General features: G+C 32.7%; 3 non-coding genes across 3 annotated transcripts; 1 reads left to right on the top strand and 2 right to left on the bottom strand.

Moving 5' to 3' along the window:
* The first annotated feature begins 1,096 nt into the window (after positions 1 to 1,096).
* On the top strand, positions 1,097 to 1,168 carry Trnac-gca (transfer RNA cysteine (anticodon GCA)). Its single transcript has one exon. It is a non-coding gene; the product is annotated as a tRNA-Cys (tRNA).
* A 4,740-nt stretch (positions 1,169 to 5,908) lies between these two features.
* Positions 5,909 to 5,980, bottom strand: Trnac-gca (transfer RNA cysteine (anticodon GCA)). The gene has a single exon. It is a non-coding gene; the product is annotated as a tRNA-Cys (tRNA).
* A 1,153-nt stretch (positions 5,981 to 7,133) lies between these two features.
* Positions 7,134 to 7,205, bottom strand: Trnac-gca (transfer RNA cysteine (anticodon GCA)). Its single transcript has one exon. It is a non-coding gene; the product is annotated as a tRNA-Cys (tRNA).
* Between the last annotated feature and the right edge of the window lie 883 nt (positions 7,206 to 8,088).

Genomic DNA, 8,088 nt, shown 5'->3' with positions numbered 1-8,088 from the left:
TGAAAGACAACAAGCTTTGTAACATTTAACTAATAATCTACTTCCCTACAATAAAAAGCACAAATGAAAAGAAAGAACTAACGGTATTGCGAATTATATCTCAAAATAATCAGAGACACAAGTCCTAGTAATTTAAAGTCCTGGATAAAATTCAGTAGAAGTCCTGAATAAATCCCAAAACTGAAGCAATGACGTGTCTGTTATAGCTCATAGAGAGTTGATGTGCCAACAGTCTTTTTGTTGAATCACAGTAATATAATTCCAGGTTTGGATTCACAATAAATTCCAGTTAATGTCTTTATCCAACAATTTTATCAGAGTACTTTTGTATTTCCAGAGAAAATAATCACTTGAATTCAATAATTTGAAGAAATAAAATTCCCAGCCCAAATACTGGACACAACGTATAATATAATTTCAAAGTGCTAGATTTTAAAGCAACTGATAAAATCCTCTCATTCTCTACTTGACCTCAGGTCATAATTACCATTTTCTAAAAAATAAAACATTACCTTTTGGAAAATAACCTTCTAGAATGATCCTGATGTTTACAAAACAATAACCTGGATTACGTATAATTCACTTAGGAAATTCCAAAACCTAAACAAAAATAAACATAATTACTTCTTCTATTAATAATAATAATAAAAATAATACTGATTTTAAACCTATACATATCGAGAATAATTTAGCTATGTAGTACTTGTTTACAATGAATAAATAAAGACAATTTGGGTCAAGGAGAAACGAACTCAGTTTTGGACAAGGTCATGTTCATCATGCAATGTTATATTACAATTATATGTAATGAAATAAAATAAAATGAAACTAACAAACAAAGCAAATTAAATATTCATAACAATAGAAACTACCTAGGAAAATACGAAAAATCCCAATTGTACCCAATAACATTACCAATCTAAACCCCAAAACTTCTCAAAGCTAAGGGACATAGTTCTGAAAAAGCAGTTGATGTTTTACGTTAGAGTTATATCCCGTTGAAACATTAACAACGCAACTTGCCACGTTGCACCATATTGCAGCATATACAGTAAGTATTGATGTAAAATCAAATGTGCTGTAAATGATATCGAAGGGGGGTATAGCTCAGTGGTAGAGCATTCGACTGCAGATCGAGAGGTCCCCGGTTCGAACCCGGGTGCCCCCTAAAATTTTATTACTGAATCCAAATAAAACTTTAATATTTATTAAATTTGTTCACAATCACTATTGTTTCTCTTACACAAATGTCCGCTACTACCACTGAAATATTCGATTCTACACTCCAGTTATCTATGTTAAAAGATGTAAGTAGTACTTATTAAAGCCATCATTATCTAATGTAATGGAGAATGTTTACATTTCTGACGACAATCCCTCGCATGATCGCATGCCCCGTCCACCCCTCCCGGGTGCACGCCATATATATATATATATATATATATATATATATATATATATATATATATATATATATATATATATATATATATATATATATATATAATTTTTGATGCATCGCAAAAATAGGAATGGAGTTTGTGGTGATTTATTTCCATTATTTGTTTATACAGTAGCAGAGACAGTAGTACTAGTAGTATTAGCAATAATAGTCGTAGTAGTCGTGGTGGGGAAGTTGTTGGTGATAGTGTTTGTCGTGGTTTATAGGCAGTTTATTCTCGTCAAAATATGTACAATAGTAAAGACAATCCCTTTCCTTTTAAAACATTCCCATCTCATTTATGCAACATATGGTCCTAGTTTCACTAAACGTCTCAAATATTCGTTATTAACGTCGAGGTTTTTAATTTCAGTTCCCAATTGTATTAAGAAAAAATAATTCTAATTGAACGTACAATATGTTTCAAGGATAGAATGTCAGTCTAGCGGCGTCGCTAGGGTTGGTGTCACCCAGTGCGGTAAACTCATGATGTCACCCCTCCAGACTTCCACCATGGATTTCTTCTTCTACCTCATTAATTAACGCGTTCGCAAATAACTCCAAATTTTGCTCCGACCAGCTCTGAATCTCATTCAAATAAGCACCAGACGCTCTGCAGACTGCATGGTGGAACCCTGTGCCTGCTAGTCATGTATTTAACTATGATCGGTTATCCGCTTATGAAATCCGACTAGACCGAGCAGTGTGTGCTCTGTAAAATTTGCAATTTTTCATTTTGGTGTCACCCCTCTGAGATGGTGTCACCCGGTGCGGTCCGCACTCCCCGCACCCCCCTAGCGACGCCACTAAGTCAGTCAAACTATTTAAAATTCAGAGGAAAAGGGTCTTGTTAATCACTAAGGAAATCCTCAACTTATTAAGTTTAAGAACAACTAATTTTTCCAAGTTTGCAAAGTTAATAATTTGGCTTTATGTTTTATTCATTCTAGTACCTCTACCACAGTTCTCAGTTCTAACACAAGTCCAAATATAAGAAGTTCCAATTTAATTCCAGTGGCATTCGAGATAAATTCCAATATTGTATGGGTTGATGTGCCTGTAGTCTCCAACATGGTAACATGTCATTAGCCTTAATTATGATAATGTGCTAACGGTATTATGATGTATCACACTAATCCAAAATGTTCTTGTCTGATTCACTATAATTCCAATTTAATGTTTCTCTCCAAGTATATTACGGAGCACTTTATAATTCCTGTGAATACTAATTTAAATCAATTAATCCAACCAAATGAAAAACCGAACACGACAATAACACTGATTCTGCTTCAAGTTATGGCAAGAATGGGACAATTTTTCAAGCAAATAACATTATATATAAAACTAAGACACAATATTAGAACCATGCTGTCGATCAGTCTCCTTTATAAAACATTCAAAGTCGTCGAGGAATTTCCAAGTGGAAATATGATGTCCTAGACCCAGACCTAAATAAACATATTTACCTCATTTATAATGATCTGAATATTTAATTAACCGTCGTTGAGAAATATTGGATATATATTATGTTATTTACAAATAAATGTCCCTGGTTAGGTACTTTGGACAAAGTAATTTACAAAATACGAACATATGTAACATATAACCATTAAGAAAAGTAAACAAAATAATGCAGATTTAATATACATAACACGGTTTCCATGTTCTTAACAATAATGAGAGGTATCTTTACTTTTTATCCTATTTCTTAGTGGTTCTATTTGTTGGACTTTATGGACATTCTGTAGTCCAACGTTCTATCTCTTAAGAGACATTACAGATATCTTCAGTTTTTTTCAAGATGAGCAAACTCGCGTCTCTACATAGTTCTGATTCGACTATGCATATTTTCAAATCACTCTCTAAATCTCTGACCAGAAGTGTAATCTTGGGTTGCTATTTCATCTTCACAGACCGAACGTGGAACTGAAAGATAGTACTCTCAATAAGAGAATTTCATAACTATTTTAAAGTGGAAATGATTGGTCCATATCCAACATCATCGTCCATATATATATATATATATATATATATATATATATATATATATATATATATATATATATATATATATATATACACACACACACACACACACACACTCACATATACACATATGGACATATATGCACATATATACACACATAAGTAAATATACACATATATAGACACATATACACATATGTAGACATATATACACATATATAGAAATATATACACAATTAGACATATATGGACATATATACACATATAGATATATATACACAATTATACATATATGGACATATATACACATATAGACATATATACACACATATAGACATATACACATTATACACATATATACATATATACACATATAGACATATATACATATATACACATATAGACATATATACACATATAGACATATATACACATATAGACATATATACACATATACAGACATGCACACCTATGCTGATAAATGTCCAGAGTAATACCCCGTATTTGTTATTTTGTTGTTTTCCTTTTTGTTTTACAAATCATTTTGGTATTGGTGATAATCATGCTAAATAAAGAGTTTGATCAAAATCTACACTCTGCACGTATGTACAAGCGAATGTTGTTGGCATAAATGGTACAACTTTCACATTCCTCACCCTATTCGATTTATTCAGCTTGAATTCACATTTTTATCGGTAAACAGCGTTGTTTGGAAAAAGAAAGAACCTTTTTGTCCCATCATCACTCAACACAGTGCCCCATTTTTGCCCTAGAAAGCCACGATCGTTAAGATATCACATAATAATTTATGCGAGGAAATTAAACACATGAATGGATTGTTTGAATAGAAAGGATACATGTACGTCATATCCGTTTTGGGCACGCGGAAACAACCGAATGTGTACGGCGATTGCTGAATAATTTTTTCATTTAAATAACGGATGTTTAAATCTATTTAAACATTTCATGGTGTACATACATAACAAATGCGTTTCTCTTATGACTATAATAATATCATGCTTTTATACAACATATGTGACCAGTGACCTTTCAAGTAACCCAAGGAACGTACTGAATAGTACTTGCTCTTGGTGGTGATTTAAGCAGGGAAAAATGGTGATGTCTCGTACACGGAAAATAATGCCTGGCGCCAAAAATACGTCTCACAACGTTCTTCCTAAAATTTAGGCCACAAATCATATTTCTTTTTATTATTGTTGCAAAATTGGCTGGCTGCTGGGTCACGGAATACAATTCCACAATCCCAGGGCCACCTTAAAATCAAACATTTGTAGTTAGCAAAAAATCAGGGGGCAGCAGATACTATTTAAAGAAATGGAAAGAACATACATATAATACACATAAAACATATAATACACATGAAACATATAATACGCATAAAACATATAATACGCATAAAACATATAATACACATAAAACATATAATACACATAAAACATATAATACATATAAAACATAATACACATAAAACATATAATACACATAAAACATATAATACACATAAAACATATAATACATATAAAACATATAATGCACATAAAACATATAATACATATAAAACATATAATGCACATAAAACATATAATACATATAAAACATATAATGCACATAAAACATATAATACATATAAAACATATAATACACATAAAACATAATACACATAAAACACACATATAACATGCATACACTTTGGGTACAAAATTTCAAACACAAACACATGTGTACAAAACTGTGTGAAATATATTGTTTTGATGTTGCAATATTTTGTTTCTGTTTTTCATTACACCGAATAAAATAGCGAATTGCAAGAATTTGTTTAACAAAACAAATTATTTATTCCTGGTTGAGGCACAGTTTTTAAGACCAAGTTTTTAAGAAAGTAATCTCACTTTTTTATTTATTAAAAAATGTAATTTTCAATGTTTTTTTTTCTTTTTTTTTTAAATTATGCCTTTCAACTGTTTGCTAAAAGCATAAAGATGGAACGTTTTTTGCCTATCTAATCTGCAAGTGTACGTGTACAATATATCTACTGAAAATAAACAAGAAATTACATAAAATATCGAGTTGGTCATGTTATACAAATATTCATTTTATGAATAAATGTACAATATTTAGGTAACAACGTGCACAATATTCAATAAAACAGTAACTAAATGCGTCAGTACTGATGGGTCATAGATACAGCAAGTTTCATGGAACAAAATTCGGTCAGTGTCTGAAATTAAAATGAATAGGATATTGTTTCCTTGTTGAGAAGAATTTTAGGATTTCTTCATATCTGTGTAATTTAAAAAACTAATGTTTAAAAAGGATACTGCAATTACCAGCTGTTCATGCTTGGAATGTATAGTTAATTTTTTATTGTTCATACCGAGGCTCTTGTAATTTGATTCTAAGTCTAGGATTTATTGCAATCACTGATTATTTTACATTGCCATAAATAACTACAAAAGAAAAAGGGGGCACCCGGGTTCGAACCGGGGACCTCTCGATCTGCAGTCGAATGCTCTACCACTGAGCTATACCCCCTTGTCTATTTTGTATTGTTATATCAATACTTAATGCATATGATGCAATACAGCGCTACGTGGCATTTTGTTTATAGTATTTCAAGGGAAATAACCCATGTGTGAGTATAGATAGTTCCCGAATGACGTCATCAGCATGCATCTTTGTCATGCTGACAAGTTTCCAGTTGAGTACATATGGTGTTTGGAAGTTTAAATAAATCATTGAATCTCAAGATACTGGTACGAAAGATACATACATAAACAGAACGCAAATCAGGCTTTCTGTTAGCATGTATATGTGTATTCTATAAGTTGATTTTGCTTCAGTGTGCCTTGTTAAAAATGGACAAAATTTTTGGTCTCATATTGGAGAAACTGACAGGTTGCCTATCGTCCGGGTAAAATGAACGGACTAATGTCTGCTAGTGACCTTATCGATAAGCACATACATGCGGCACCACTTCTTTTAATAGTTATTTCCGTTATGATTAAAGGACTCTATGACGTTTAAATACCTTAAGCACAGCCCGCAACCACCTGCGTAAAACACGGATATTTATTAAGCCCGGACCGTATGTACTAAATATACATTATCTGACTCCTACACTTCAACACTTTAACAGGCGTTGTACAGATAATTATGTGCATAGTGTCTGAATGTGCGAAGTATCGATGTGAATTTTATTACACGCACGGACGTCAGCATGAAATCTTCCCGGGGTTGACAAACCATATTGCGGGGGGGGGGGGGGGGGGGGGCAAGTCATAATCAATGGGATAAATGCATAAACTGCACGGTGGAGTTTTTAAAAAGTCTCCCATCCCCAACCAGCTAACGCTCATGCACGTGTTAATAATTGGGACGTCTAAAGATTGACCTAAGTAAATATGAACGTACATGCTGTAACCTAACTATATAGTGACGTTTGAAATCTGATTTAACAGTGTTCTGAGATCATGCCAGCTGGAGTCGTCAAAAATGTAAACATTCTCCATTAAATTAGAAAATGAAAGAGAAAAAAATATAGTAATACTTACATCTTTTAACACAGATGGCTGGAATGTAGAATCAATTGTTACAGTAGTCGTGGTGGTTGTAGACTTTTGTGTATGAGAATCAGTAGTGATTATAAACAAAAATGAAAGAATATTTTAATAGAAATAAAAAGACAAGGGGGCACCCGGGTTCGAACCGGGGACCTCTCGATCTGCAGTCGAATGCTCTACCACTGAGCTATACCCCCGCTCTTATAACATATACCATTTGTATTGATATTAATACTTACTAGACATGTTGGAAAAGTGTAACGTGGCAAGTTGAGTGAGTAATGTTGTCAATGGGATATTACTCTTATATAGGAAGATATCAACTGTCTTCTCAGAATTATGCCCCTTAGATTGAAGAACATGGGGAGATTTTTTTTTCTCTTCTATGTTCTATTTAGCATCGACATGTTTTGAGGGCCTTTGCATTATTTACGTCGAAGAGTACTTATTTTGTTGGACTGTTTTTCTCATACTCACACAAAATATAGAACATAAAAAAGAAGACGACCCATCAGCCACCACGTAAATTGAATGCAGACTGCATCTAGATAAAACATTTCATGTATTTAGGATTCACGGTATTAATTCAGTTCCCATTGTAACCTATGCAAACACCATTATATTAAAAATTCAATAATTTAAAAATTTCTGGGTGTTCCTGATGAAACTTATATTTATCAGTATATACAGACACTAGATGGCAGCTTCAATGTAGAGGAAAAATATGACCAGTGACATTTTCTGAATCTACATATGTTTGAAACGCGTACTTTTAATACGGCACCAAAGACTCAGGTGCTGATTTCTATAATGCGTTTTTCAATCTCCAGTCTATACAGCGATTAAAATTCTATCAAGAAAACAGTGTCTCTGTTGTTTTCTTATTTTTTATTTTATTTCAGTTACAACTAGGTTAAGCTCTCCAAAGATTATTTTTCTTATTCTCGCACATTTCCAGGCTGGTTCATATTTTGCCATATCATTAATACCGTGTGTTCTATGATAACTCATCTTCTATGATATAAAACAACCGGATTGCCTTCAAGCTTCTTCACTGAATGTTAACTGCTGACCATTGGC

The sequence above is a fragment of the Sinohyriopsis cumingii genome, chromosome 1 (genome assembly GCF_028554795.1).
Source record: "Sinohyriopsis cumingii isolate HCF-2022 chromosome 1, ASM2855479v2, whole genome shotgun sequence".
NCBI classification, from domain to species: domain Eukaryota; kingdom Metazoa; phylum Mollusca; class Bivalvia; order Unionida; family Unionidae; genus Sinohyriopsis; species Sinohyriopsis cumingii.
This window is presented reverse-complemented; position numbering and strand designations above follow the sequence as displayed.